At 58.7% G+C, this 13,185-nt stretch overlaps 1 protein-coding gene across 10 annotated transcripts in view; it reads right to left on the reverse strand.

Moving 5' to 3' along the window:
- Positions 1-13,185, reverse strand: part of KCNQ1 (potassium voltage-gated channel subfamily Q member 1) — a 306,866-nt gene that overhangs the window by 200,532 nt on the left and 93,149 nt on the right. The gene's annotated exons all lie outside the window — the stretch shown is intronic.

The following is a 13,185-nucleotide window of genomic DNA, read 5'->3' on the forward strand; positions in this document are numbered from 1 at the left end:
GGGCTGACACGCTCGGCGTCCCCAGTCGGCAGGAGGACACGGACTCCAAGCAAAGACATCCGGCTGCCCACCTATGCGAACAGGCCGGAAGGGAGTTGGCGTCCACACCAGACGCTGCAGGGGCCCAGAGAAACGGGGTCACCCCTACACGGCAGGAGGGGATGGGAAGTCAGTGCAGCCACATGCCCTGGCCAGAGGACGTACTCAGTGAGTACACCCTGGGGCCTTACCCTGGAGAAACGAACTCACGTCCACACAAAACCCGTCCGGGGGGTTCCTGCCAACTTTATCTGGGGCCGCTGTTGTAAATGATCGCAAGCCCGGTGGTGACACGAACGGATTCTTTCGCAGTTCCGAGGACGTGTTGCAGACGTCGGAAACGGACGTCCGGGCAGGTGTGATTCCTGGCGGAGGCTCTCAGGACGGAGGGCATGTGTCTCCCTGCTTTGCTTTCCTCTCGGAGCCGCCTGTGCTCCGAGCTGGTGGCCCTTCCTCTCGCCCACACGGCATCACTGCCTCTTCCCCTCTGCTTTCCGGTGATACGTCACTGTCCTTTCTTGTCGTCCAACCCCCCCTCTGCCTCCCCCCTGCAAGGATATTTATGCCGACGCTGCACGCCCCGGAATAATGGAGGACCACCCCCCTCACCTCAATATCCTTAATTTAAGCGTGTACACAGCATCTCCTCTGCCCTGTGGGACAACAGTGACCATTCCAGGACTCAGGACCTCCGAGCTGTGGGGGCTGCTGGTCAGCCTACCAGGACTTGTGAGAGGTGCACAGTGGGCACCCCCAGCTGTCCTTCAGCAGGCGAGCAGTTAAACCAACGGGTGTGTCCACGCCCCGGAGTGCCACTGGCGACCCAAACGAACGAGTGACAGAAACGCCCAGACTGCACAAATCTTGAGGGTCACGTTACATCGGAAGAGCCGAGTCCAAACAGTCAGGTGCTGTTCATACACCGATCTCGAAGTGACATCATGGCAGTGGAGAGCGGGTGAGGGGTGTCGAGGGATTAAGGGGGCACAGGAGCGGAAGAGACGTCAGTGTGGCTATGAAGAGGCCATACCGGGGCCTGACACAGGACGGCCCGATTCTCAGCTGTCTCAGCATCACCGCCTGGTTGTGCTATGGACTCTGCTTTCCAGTGACGGGACCTCCAGGGCCACCGTGTAAAGGGCACATGGGGTCTCTCCACACTTTCTCTTATGGTTGCATCAGAATGTCTAAAAATATGAAATTTAGTGTTTAAAAATGGGCCAAAGATCCAAACAGACATTTCACCCAAGAAGATACGTAACCGGCCAATGAGCCCGTGAAAAATTTCCGACATCACTGGCCACTAGGGAAGCTCGAACCAAAGCCGTAGGAGATACCCATGTGGCGCGAAGAAAGATGACAGATGGAAACCGTAGGAAGGTTCGGGGTAAACAGAAACCCTCACCAACTGCTGCTGGGAAGGTAAAAGGGTACGTCCATCTCGGAGAGCCGCCGGGCAATCCCGCAAGAAAGGAAACAGAGGCCCCCTTGGAGCCGTCCCGCGGCTACACATGTCCGGAGGGCGGAGGGAAGCACGCACGCAGCCCGGAACCGCGTTCCCGGCAGGCAGGCACGCGAAACAACGTGGAAAAATCCCTCAGCTGGGGAGTGGGGGAGCAAAAGACGTGGCTGTCCACACAACAGATACTTCCCAGCAATAGAAAGGAATGAAATATTTTGAGGTCCCATAATTTGGAGAAGCCTCAAAAGCATGTTGAAAGCCACTGGGAAAACAAAGATGAAATTTTCTACGACGGACGGTCCAGCACAGGGACAAGCCTCCTACGACAGACCGTCTAGTGCAGGGACAGCCACGGTAGGCTGCCGCCGTCGGAGGGGCGGCTGGGGCCCGGCGTGGGGACAGGAGCGGACCCTGCATGGGCGCGGCGGGTCTTACGGTGGGGTGGGGGGTGTCCCCAACCTAGATCGTGGTGACGACAGCACAAGTCAGTAAATTTCCTGGAGTCACACTGAAAACGGGAGACTGTAATGGTACGTAAGTCATACCTCCAGGACATGGGGTGGAAACGTGGTGGTGAGGGTTTCTGTTTACCCCGAACCTTCTGACGGTTTCCATCTGTTTTTCTTGGGGAAAAACAAGTAAAAAAAAAAAAAAGTGAAGGGAAAGAATGAATTTTCAAACGAGCGACAGAAACACACTGGAAGGAAAGAGAAGGGCCAGAGGGACAGCGGGAAAAGCAAGCCGCCGTCCCAAGCACCTTGAGGCCATAGTACTTGATGAATCGACTTGAATCTGGACCGAGTGGGAGCAGGCGGAGACTTACTAACAAGCCAGCAGGTGTGACTTGGCAGCGGCGAGGGCAAAGCGACTAACCAGACAGGTTAGCTGCTTTCAGTCGGGAGTCTGCGTGCTGCTGGGGCCCGGAGGCAGCGTCTCACCGGGGACGAGGGAGGCTCCCCCCCTGTCCCCAGGAAGGGACACCCAGTGCAGACAGAGGAGCAGGAGGGACACAGGCCTGGGTTCCAGATGTCCCCTGCGCAACTGTGGGTGCATTTGTGTATGTGTAGGTGTATCCATTCATGTGCGTTTCCGTAGCTCTGTGCACAGAAGGGACAAGAAGAGAAAATGCCGAGTAGCAACAGGCACACCCAGGGCCCAGAGTTTGGTTTCCAATAATTTCACCCCCCACACACCCATTAAAAAGAACCAGAGCTCCCTGGAAAACTGGTGGTCTCTGCTGGAGCAGAGTGCATAGGAAATAAGCCTGAATCTTGTTTTACCAGAACATAAAGAAATGCTAAAGAACAAACACCCAAAAATAAAAAAATAAAATAAGTTAAAAATGTGAGCATGTCACAAGGACACAGAAGCCAGCTTGAAAGGGTTTCCAGCGGTCGAATCTGGGACACTCGGAGTAGCCATCTAATTCAGGCCGGTAAGAAGTAGCCTACAAAAATCCGCGAGCCCATGCGTATAGATAATAAGTCAAAAGAAGTAAATAAACGGGGGAGAAGGAAAGTTTTTCCCACAGGACAAAGTCGGTATGTTTTGCCTCAGAATACCATTCTCACTGGACAGATTTTAGTGCGTCGGTGGCAGAGGCCTAGGGCTGGAGAAGCCGCGTTTTGCAATCAGCCTCATAAACATCGGTTCCAGGAAAGCTCTAAATCCAGGAGACATTTGTTCATAAGCAACAGGATATGTTCACGGCTTTAGATTACGTCCCCCAGTTGCTTATCAGCGGCAAAGCAGCACAGAATGACTCTTTGATGGGTGATTAAAGCTGCATCACCAGTGACGGCTGGAAAGCATCACGGGCCTCGGGGTGGGTCCCCCCGAGAAGGACACGTTGTCGCTGACAGGACATTCCAGCTGGGAAGGCACAAGCCAGATCCAACCAGAAGGAAACATGCCGCAAAACCCCCCCAAAATGGCAGGGCTGTCACCCCCAGAAACTTGAATATCATGAGAGGCAGAGACCGGGCGTGCTCCAGAGTAGAGAGGCCCAGAGAGCTGGCCCCCAGCCCGGACCCCCGGACTGGACACTGGCCCGGAGAGGGACGTCTGTGAAAGGCTCAGCCACGGCCGCCGGCAGCCCCGGGACACGGGCGGCTGGGAGGAGAAAGGAGGGGACCCGCGTTGCGGGCGGAGGCTGGGGAGTGCGCCGCCGCTTTCAGATGGGGTCCCTGGACCTTGAGGAACCACCTGGCAGATGGGTTGGGGCAAAGGTCCGTGGGGCATGTGGCTTATGACGCAAGGGCTCAGCCACCAGCCTCGTGGTTGTCCACGTTGGCAGGGGGCCTCGCAGTAAGGGGCGAGGCGCTACTATGAGCCGTGGGCGGACGGCGGGCGGAGGAGCGTGTGGACGTGCGCTTGTGTTCTTGCCGTCGTCCTGCAGTTCAAAACCACGCCCAGTAAACGGGTTAAAAGGGCCCAAACCTCCAAGAGCTCCAAGGTGTCCCTTCAGCCTAGCGGTCTTCAACTGGGAGCAGTACCCGTCCCCGCCAAGGGACACTCGGCACGATCGAGGGACGTCCGGGCTCGTCGGAACACCATGGCACTGCTGCTAGGCCCTACCAGAGGCCAGGACGCTGCCCGCCACCCCGTGGCGCCCACAGCAGCCCCGCGGCAAAGTCTGATGTGGCCCCAGATGTCGGCAGGGCTGCTGGGGCGGAGCCCCCCTTCCCTCCTCTGGCCAGAGAGAACGCTGCCCTGCTGCCGACGGCTGGAGGGGGTGCCAGGGAGGGGGGCCCCCTGCGGCAGGGCGACACCGAGCAGCCCGCACTGATGTCCGTCATGCACTCGCTCCAGGGGTACAGGCCGAGCGGGTCCCTGAGGCTCAGAGTTCCGAGCGCCCTAGCCCAGCACCCGTGCAGGTGACCTTTGGAGAAGGAGGGTCCTGTGAGGCCATTAGTGCGGTGCCCACGCGCTACAGCTGGCGTCTCTATGGAAGCAGGAAATCTGGACGAGGGAGACAGAGGGACGGCCGGGCTGCACAGACACCGGGGAAGGGCTCTGTGAGTAGAGGCGAGGAGGTGGCTTTCCAGCAGCCCAGGACGGAGCAGCCCAGGCCATGCCTCGATCTGGTCTTTCCGCCTCTGGGACAGCGACAGAAACTTCTGTGGCTTAAGCCGCGTGGTCGGTAGTACGCTGTTATGTAGCCTCTAGTGAACTCGTGCATCTCGGCCACGAGGACAAAGGAACAAGAGGACTCGGACATGGGGTTCGGGGGAGGTTTCTGGAAGACTGGGCCAGCCCGAAGCAATGGAGATCCCTGGCACGGGGAGAGGCTGTGGCTCGTGGCCACGGTGGAGGACGAGGGAAAGACCGGAACCTCAGGGCGGACGGCCCCGGTGGCCCTGAAGCCGCCCCAGTGTGTGCACCGACGGGGAAGGACAGGAAAGCAGGAGTGACCGGAGGCCACGTGCGTGGACAGCAGCGAGCAGCCCCTGTTCCAGCCAGAGCACGGGGACAACCAGAGCAAACCCCACACAACTCAAGGGGGTCCCAGAGGCGCAGGGCACCAAGCGAACAAGGACCAAAGATCTCACCAAAGCCTCCGTCCGCACCCAGCCCCAGAGCTGCATAAAACAAGACAGTTTCAAGAAGCCATGCCAGATCCGCCCCGAGATCTGCGGTGTGAGGAGCCTGGCGGAGAGGGGGCTGTATGGCAGGGGAGGAGGGCCAGAGGGCCCAGGAAGCCGGCGACACACAGGCCCAGGGTGGGCACTCCCATGTCCTAACTCACTCGGTCGACCCCACAACCCGGGATGCAGCCCTGCGAGGATCCCCATTTCGCAGGTCTGGAAACCAAGGCCCAGAGAAAGCGGTGGCTTGCTTAGGGTCACACAGCAGAGAAGGCCAGAGCTCCCGGCCGTGAGGTTGTGCTCAGGAGTACCCCACGGGTCTGACCCTCCACTTCTAAAGTCAAAATTGCAAAGGAAGGAGGATTTAATTCTCCTGTTCCCAAATTTGGCAGAATGGGGTGTCAGATTTAAAAACAGCAGTAACCAAAGCCAGGAAAGGTGGGACGGGGCTGATGGCACAGATGTGTACCCGTGTGTGTGTGTGTGTGTGCGCGCGCGCATGTGAGCGAGCTCTGTCGCAATGTAGGTTTTATCTGTGTATACAAATGAAAGTCTGTGTTTTGCAGATAGAGAATGTATCTTAACTTAGGCCCGCAGACCATTTACAAAAGCAATGCTTTCATGTTTGTACTTGGACACAGAGAAAATCTTTACTGGAAAAACGCATCTATTTCAAAGGCCATATCTTCCCCCTATAAGCCCGTTAAATTAGGAACTGGAACAGAGATTTAAAAAAAAATGTTCTGCTTAAAAAGTGAGAAAACATTTCTTCAGATGAAAGAGAAAGTCAAAACATAAACACGATCAAGAAAGCAAAGACGAGGAACATGCTTCCCAGCAAGATGCGCAGCACGGCCAACCCTGCCGGCGGGAGCACGTCCACGTCTGCCGCGCCGGCAGCGCACACTTCACATCAGCCCGCTGCCGTTCTTCGTTAGGCTTTTTTCTAAAATAAGGGAATTAAACCAAGAAAGGGAATGAATCAATGTAAAAGCCCAGGTTGGGAAAACAGAAAGCAAAAAAGCAAAAAGGTAGTTTTTGGATAAGAAAGTCTGTAATAACAGAAGATAAACCAGACCAACCACTCACGAGATGGGGGGCGGTGGGGAGCAAAACCGTAAGAGCCGAAACAGCGTGCGCTGCCCAGGGCAGAAGAAAGAACGGAAGGCACTAGAAGTAACTGTTGCTCCCAGTGGCAACATAATTGCCACCTTCGGAGATTAAATAGCAATGAATATACCTCCGAGAGAGGCAGCACTCTGATTTGGAACAAATTAGCATAAAACAGACTAAAAGGAGATTAAAGATCTCCTTAAACACATGCACCAGCCCAGATGGTTTTCCAACTTCGCTGTGCCTTCGCGCCTCAGAGAAGTTGGATCCCAGGCCGCAGGGAGAGGTTGGCGGAGCTGCCCTGCCTCCAACCCTGTATCCGCACACACCTGCGGGCCGGTGTCCTCTTGCAAGCCCGAGGTGCAGGCTGCCAGGGATGCCGCCTTCCTCAGCGCGGAGGGGACCCTCTCGCGCGGTCAGTGGCTTTTGGGTGCGCAGACGACACCCCCCGGGAGCTGAGCTCCATCTGGGGATGCTGGTGGTTCGCCATCTTTTGCTGTTTAGAAACTGCAGGAATCAGTCCCCAACCACGGGTCATTTGCGGGGGGCGGTGTGTGTCCTGAGCTTTCATGCAAACCGCCCTCTGTGCCTCCAAAGCGGCGGCCCTGACACATCCTCCCGGCGTCCACGGCTGGGCCGAGGCTTCCCAAGCTCGCCGGCCCACAGGCCGCCAGCCATCAGAGAAGTCAAGCCCCCAAAGCTTTAGTTGACCTCCCCGTGATCACGACGGAGGCTGCCGGCACCTGGTCCTCTGTCCGAAGCTCCAGTGTCTTCTTCCTCGAATTGTGCTTCTGTCTTCTATCCTCTGTCCTCAGGACGCACAGGTTCCCCGCAGCCTGATGAAATGAGCCTGAGGTATGGGACCATCGTCCCCAGGTTATTATTTTAAAAAAAAATTACTCGGGGTATTTTTTGCTGTGCAAAATATCTTTTTTTTTTCCATCGAGGCATCATAGACACACAACAAACTGCCCGTGATTAAGGTGTACAATGTTGGTGATTTGGGACACAGGAAACTGTCGGCACAGTCAGGATCACAAGCATCCCGGTCACACACCCCCCACCCCGGGTCTCTCTGTGGCCTTCTGGGCTCCCCCCAACCCGACCCCCACCCCCATACATCCCAGGACAGCGCTCGGCCTGCACTCGCTCTAGAGCAGTCTGCGATTCCTAGAGTTTCGTACAAACAGAATAAGACCCTCCGAGCTCTTTCCCCTTCTCCTTGTCTGGCTTCCTTCATGCAGCATAATTTTTCTGCCATTTATCCAAAGCTGTCGTGTGTGCTCGTGGCTCATTCTTAGTTAGTTCTGAGTGTTGGTGTATCATCCCGCGGGGACCCCCAGCACCCTGAGACCGTGACCTGAGCCAACGGCAGATGCTCCACCGACTGAGGCACCCGGGGGCCCCTCATTGTGATTTTAAATTGCATCTCCCTAATAACGAATGATATCAAATATATTCTCTAGTGCATATCCATTTCTCTCTCTTTTAATAATTTTGTTTACTTATTTGAGAGAGCAAAAAAAGACAGCACGAGGGGGGAGAGGGTGGGGGACAGGCAGAGGCTCCCCGCCGAGCAGAGCCTGATATGAGGCTGGGTCCCAGGACCCTGGGATCTGAGCAGGGAGCCTGATATGAGGCTGGATCCCAGGACCCTGGGATCATGACCAGAGCCCAGGGCAGAGGCTTCACTGACTGAGCCCTCCAGGCGCCCCTGTTTCTCTTCTTTGATGAGTGTCTGTTTAAACCGTTTGCCTGTTTTTGTTTTCATCTTATTACTCAGCCATAAGCATCCCTCTCATATTCTGGACACAAATCCTTTATCAGATGGCTGATTTGGAAATATTTTCTCCCTGTCTGGCCTTTATCTTTTTATCCTCTTAATACCATCTTTCAAAGAGAGGTTTTTAATTCTGAAAAGTCCAAACGGTTGGTTCTTATCAGGGCTCATGCTGCCGGGGTCGTGTTTGACGAGCTCAGCACTCTGTCACGGAGACTGTCTCCGCGTCGTCTGTAACTCTCAGGCTTCTATTTCCGTGATAAATTTCGAGTTGATTCTTGGATATGTGGGGAGATGTAGCTCCAAGCTCACCACTGGAAACGTGGAGGCTCCAGCCGCCCCCACACGGTGCGCTGGAACCATCCTTCCTCTGCCAACCCGCCCTTACGCCTCCGTCAAAAGTCGCCTGTCCCCACAGCACGTAGGTCTACGCAGACTCTGTTCTGCCATTGTTCTATGCACTCGGCTCCGTGCTAGGGCTGGCCCTCCAACTTTGCTCATTTTCAAACGTTGTTTTGGAACTTCAGGGTCATTTCCATGCAAATTTCAGACCCGGCTCATTAGTTTCCACAGAACGCCCGTGGGATTCTGATGCCTGGTGCGCTGAGTTCAGAGATGAGCGTGAGGCTGGTGACCCAGCAGCGCGGCGCAGCTCTCCCCGGCCCCGGGGAATTCTGGGACTTCTCCTGGCAGCATTTTACGGGTCTCCAGGGCTCAGCACTCGCACCTTCCGTGGGACTGCCCTCTGAGTATTTCGTGTTCTTAACATTATAATAATCGGCCTTTAAAAAAATAATTTTAGAGAAAGTGAGCCTGAGTGGAGGGGGAGGGGCAGAGGGAGAAGCAGGCTCCCCGCTGAGCAGGGATCCCAAGGCGGGGCTCGATCCCAGGACCCCGGGATCACGACCCGAGCCGAAGGCAGAGGCTCCACCCGCTGAGCCCCGGGCGCCCGCTTCAGATTATTTGCCGCAGAACGCCGCGGTAGAACTGATGCTTGCGTGTGACCTGCCTCCGCTCACGCACTCGCTCCGTGGTCATCTTGCCCACACACCGGGGTTCCACACCGAGAACTGTGCCACCCGCACACGGAGAGGGCTTCCCCTCTTCTCCTCCACCCCGGACGTCGACGATGTCTTTTTCATGACCATTCCACCGGCTAGAGCCTCCCGGGTCATGTGGACCGGGGGTGACAAGAGCGGGGTGCCTTTGTCCTTGTCGTGCTCCCGATCTCGGGTAAAGCACCCCGTCTTTCTCGGTGACAGTCCCGGCTGGCGTTGACGTGTTGACAGTCGTACCCACGGGGCTCACTCCTTTGTGCTTTCTCTCCGCGGGGGGCTCTCGTAACGGAAGGCTGACCCGGACCTGCTGTGGGCGCCAGGAGGGCACCCAGGTGAGACAGACCTGGGTCACAGAACCCCTGCTCTGGTCCCCTGTAGCCAGGGCTGGGCCTCGTCCTCGGGGTCCCCAGGGATAGTCCCCAGAGTGGGGGGCACGTTATAGACACACTCCTGGGCTCCCCGCAGGCCTGTGACTCAGAATCTCCAGGGACAGCCTCTGAAATCCTCCTGCTGGTTCTGAGGGGGCCGCAGGGGGTTCCGACCTGGAGCATCACGGCCCGGCCCACTGCCAGCAGGGAGATCCCGGCTTCCCCTGCCAGGAACACTCTGTCCCCAAGGCGAGGACTTCTGTTTGCAGCCAGAAACTGGTGCCATCAAAACCCCCTCTCTACAAACTCCCCAACAAAGCTGACTGAAGTGACACACGTCTTCTGCGGGCTCTGCGTGGGTCCCCCAGGGCCCCAGCAGCCACAGCACTCACCCTGCACGCTGGCCGTCCCGGGCATCCCCTCACCGGGGGAGCTGCGGTGCGCCCCGGAGGAAGAGCCGGGCCTGCGGCCGGCACAGGCAGGAGCGGGGGACAGAGACGCCGGATGAACGGCCGCGAGCAGACTCCAGCCACAGAAACAAAGAAGCAGAAACCAACCCACCAAGCCAGGGGCGGCGCACGCAGAGAAGAGAGAAAGCCAGTTTGCGGCGGCCCGTGCTCGTGGGGCACGAGTGAAGTGTCAGCTCTCGCCACGTGGGGATGGGCGGGTTCTCACGGGACAGTGAGCCGGTGTTCGCAGTGCGCGGGCGTCCAGGAATCCCCGCTCCATAGACGTCTGGAGGGGCTCATGGGGCTACCCCATCCAGGGGACAATGTCTCCAGAGCAATGTCCCCTCAAGAGGACACAAGGGAGCCCTCGCTAGAAACCCCCACAGACCACAGGGAACGAGCCGCTGTGGGAATGCTGCAGAAGCCACGGCTAACAGAGACAGACCCTCCGAAGACAGTGGACAGTGACGTCGTGGCATGGATGACGACATCGTGATGCACATGAGGACATCATGACATGGAGAAGGACGCCGTGACCAGGATGATGGCGCTGTGATGTAGATCATGATGTCATGCATAGGTGACGACGTCACGGCACAGATGATGATGTCACGACACAGGTGAGGACATAAGCACGTTCAAGTGACTGACTGACTCGACGTCGTGCGCTCCGAGGGGGGTACCGGCCGCAAGGACCGAGCAAGGCCTCACACGACGGACGAGGGCGCCCGGCATGGAGGATGGAGCTCCGGGGACTGGAAATTTCAGCGGGGACTACCCAGTGGGTCAGACACATCGGAACAGCCAGCAACCCGGGAAGAAGCCGCCGATGGGGTGGCCGGGAGACAGAGCAGGAAAATACAAGGGACAGCTGAGGCGGACAGACAGACGGCTGAGCCGACGTTCCCAGGGCCGGTCGGAGCCACGAGGGCAGCGATCCTTGGTGCTTATGTGCGCACCGTGGGAAAAACACGGACCGTCAGATTCAGGGATCACAGCGGACGGCGGGATGGAGAGAGCTTGCCGCACCCGCCCGGCTCCACTGTGGAGACACGACCTAGCGCCAGAGTCCCGGGGGTGACAGTGGCACTAAGGAGCTGGACAACACCCGGACACCAGACCCCGCGACGTCCGTACCTCAGCCCGCGACCTCCTCCCCAACCCACCACCACCCAATGGCAGAGGCAAAATAGGACAATTCCAGACCAACGAAAACCGAGCTGACCGTGCAGACCTCCCCTGAAGGAACCACTGAAAGCCCTTCAGGAAGAAGGACATTAAACCCAAACACCAAAGCAGAAACCCAGCCGACCTGCCGGCGAGCACGAGTTGGGGTCGATGGCACACAAGCGACCAACGCAGAGAATTTAAAAAGGCAGAACACAAACATGGGGCACGGCAGCATGGGTGGGGGCGCAGGGTGGGACCTGGCGGAGGCCCGTAGACGGCAGCGGGCAGGGCGCTGTCGGACCCTTGCTGCCCGGAGGGGAGTGCGAGAGGGGAGGCCTGGCGTGTGCGGCCAGGGGCACCGTGCCGGCTGCCAACGGCGTGCTACGAATTAGGCTCTTCTGGAAATGACCTGCGGGCAGAAGCAGACCCCCTGACCGCCGTGGGCCAGGCTCTGCATCAGCGCCTCCCTGGACCGGCTCGCCTCTGCCGAGTGTGCAATGGAAGGGGAGGCCGCCCTTTCCCCAGTACCCCCCGAGTCCACTCTGCCCTGCCTTGGGAGTCACACCCACGCTGCCTGGGGCTTCAGGCCCCCTCCCACTGGCTTTGGCTCCTCCGACCTCCAGCCCCACAGGGACCGTGGCACTGCAGGTGCTGGCCTGGCCCACTGGCTTGTCCTGTCCACTCCCCATCCATGCCATCCTGGGTGGGGCTTGGAGAACACAAAGCTGGCCATGAACACTAGTGCTCTGAGGACTTCGGGGACCAGCCCGTCCAGCATCTGCAGGCTCCGGGGCCAAGCTCCAGTCTTGGAAGGGAGGATCACACCCGCACCCGCGCACCAGGAACCCATGTAGGCCTCTCCACGGGGAAGGCGGGCTTGCTCCCAGGGTGCAGTAGGAAAGCACACGGTATGCCCAGGTTGGCGACCACACGGAGCGACAGGGGCATGGCTACCCCCTCCCCCATCCCAGCCACAGCTCCTTCCCTCTCTCCCAGACAGCTCGACCCAGCATGGATGCCACCTCTTCCAAGAAGCCTTTGAGCCAGACCAGGCTGGGCCCAGTACTTGTCCCCCCGAGGCCCACAGGCTCAGCACCCTTGCTGGGGCCCTTCCTCCTCCTCGGGTGCCAAGGAGGCCCTGCTGCCCCTCAATCCCGGGGCGTCCCAATGGCCCTGCACGGGGTGGGCTCCGGACCACAGACCCTGGTGAGCAGGATGTGTGAGCAGCCAGGGCTTGGGGGGCTGGAACCTGCATAAGGATGGGAGCCCCGAGGGCAGAGCTCCTGCTGTCCACACTGCCTGCCACCACCACCCTTCCTCCTGCGGCCAGTTAGGGCCCTTGCCACGAACACAGGAGATCTGCTCAGGAATGACAGGGCTGCAGACCAGGCTCTGGAGGCCACGAATGTGGGTGGACCGCCCTTCCCAGGACCGTAGGTGTCACAGGACAGAAGCCCAGAGACTCCATGGGCTCAAGAAACCGCAGAAGTGGGGGGCCGTGCGCAGGCCAGAGCCGGGACAGGGAGGGCGCCTGCCTCCCACGCCCCTCAGCATACCCACATTGTGCATGTGGCGAGGCCTGGGTGCAAGGTGTCGCTCCAGCCGGGGCGGGGAAGGATCTAGCCTGGCTGCTCGCGCCCTGCTGCGCTGGGACCGGGGCTAGGGCCCTTCCCGGTGACTGCATCTGCCCGGGATGAGGCTCCCTGTCCCCCACCAGGGCTCTGGAGAGCCTCAGCCACCACCCCCAGGCTGGGGGCCACGCAGGGTCCCCAGGGGCCAGGCCAAGTGCTCAGGCTCCGGCAACGCCGCGGCTCGAGCTGGGCTGACTTATGGTGTCGGTGGGAAAGCAAAACTCCTCCGTGCAAAAGCATTTCACAAAGGGAGCCTGGCTTCCCCGCTCTCGTGCCTCATTACCATTCTGCAGGCGTCCTGGGCACTTCATACCAGCAAACAGTCTGAATGCGGCGCCCCACATTCAGCGAACGGCAGAGAGGCTGCCCCCCACGCTCGACCCGCCCGGCAGCATTTGTGCACAGCCCCCATCTGCACCGCGACAATGGCCCTGCCCTGGATCCGGAGTTGGGGGCCCGGGCATTTGTGGGCACAATTGTCCCTTGTGCTCACTCCGGGGGACAGGCGGGGAGCGCGTCCTGGGGGCT

This window comes from Mustela putorius, unplaced genomic scaffold, assembly GCF_011764305.1.
Source record: "Mustela putorius furo isolate JIRA1106 unplaced genomic scaffold, ASM1176430v1.1 tig00000127_pilon_pilon_pilon, whole genome shotgun sequence".
NCBI classification, from domain to species: Eukaryota; Metazoa; Chordata; class Mammalia; order Carnivora; family Mustelidae; genus Mustela; species Mustela putorius.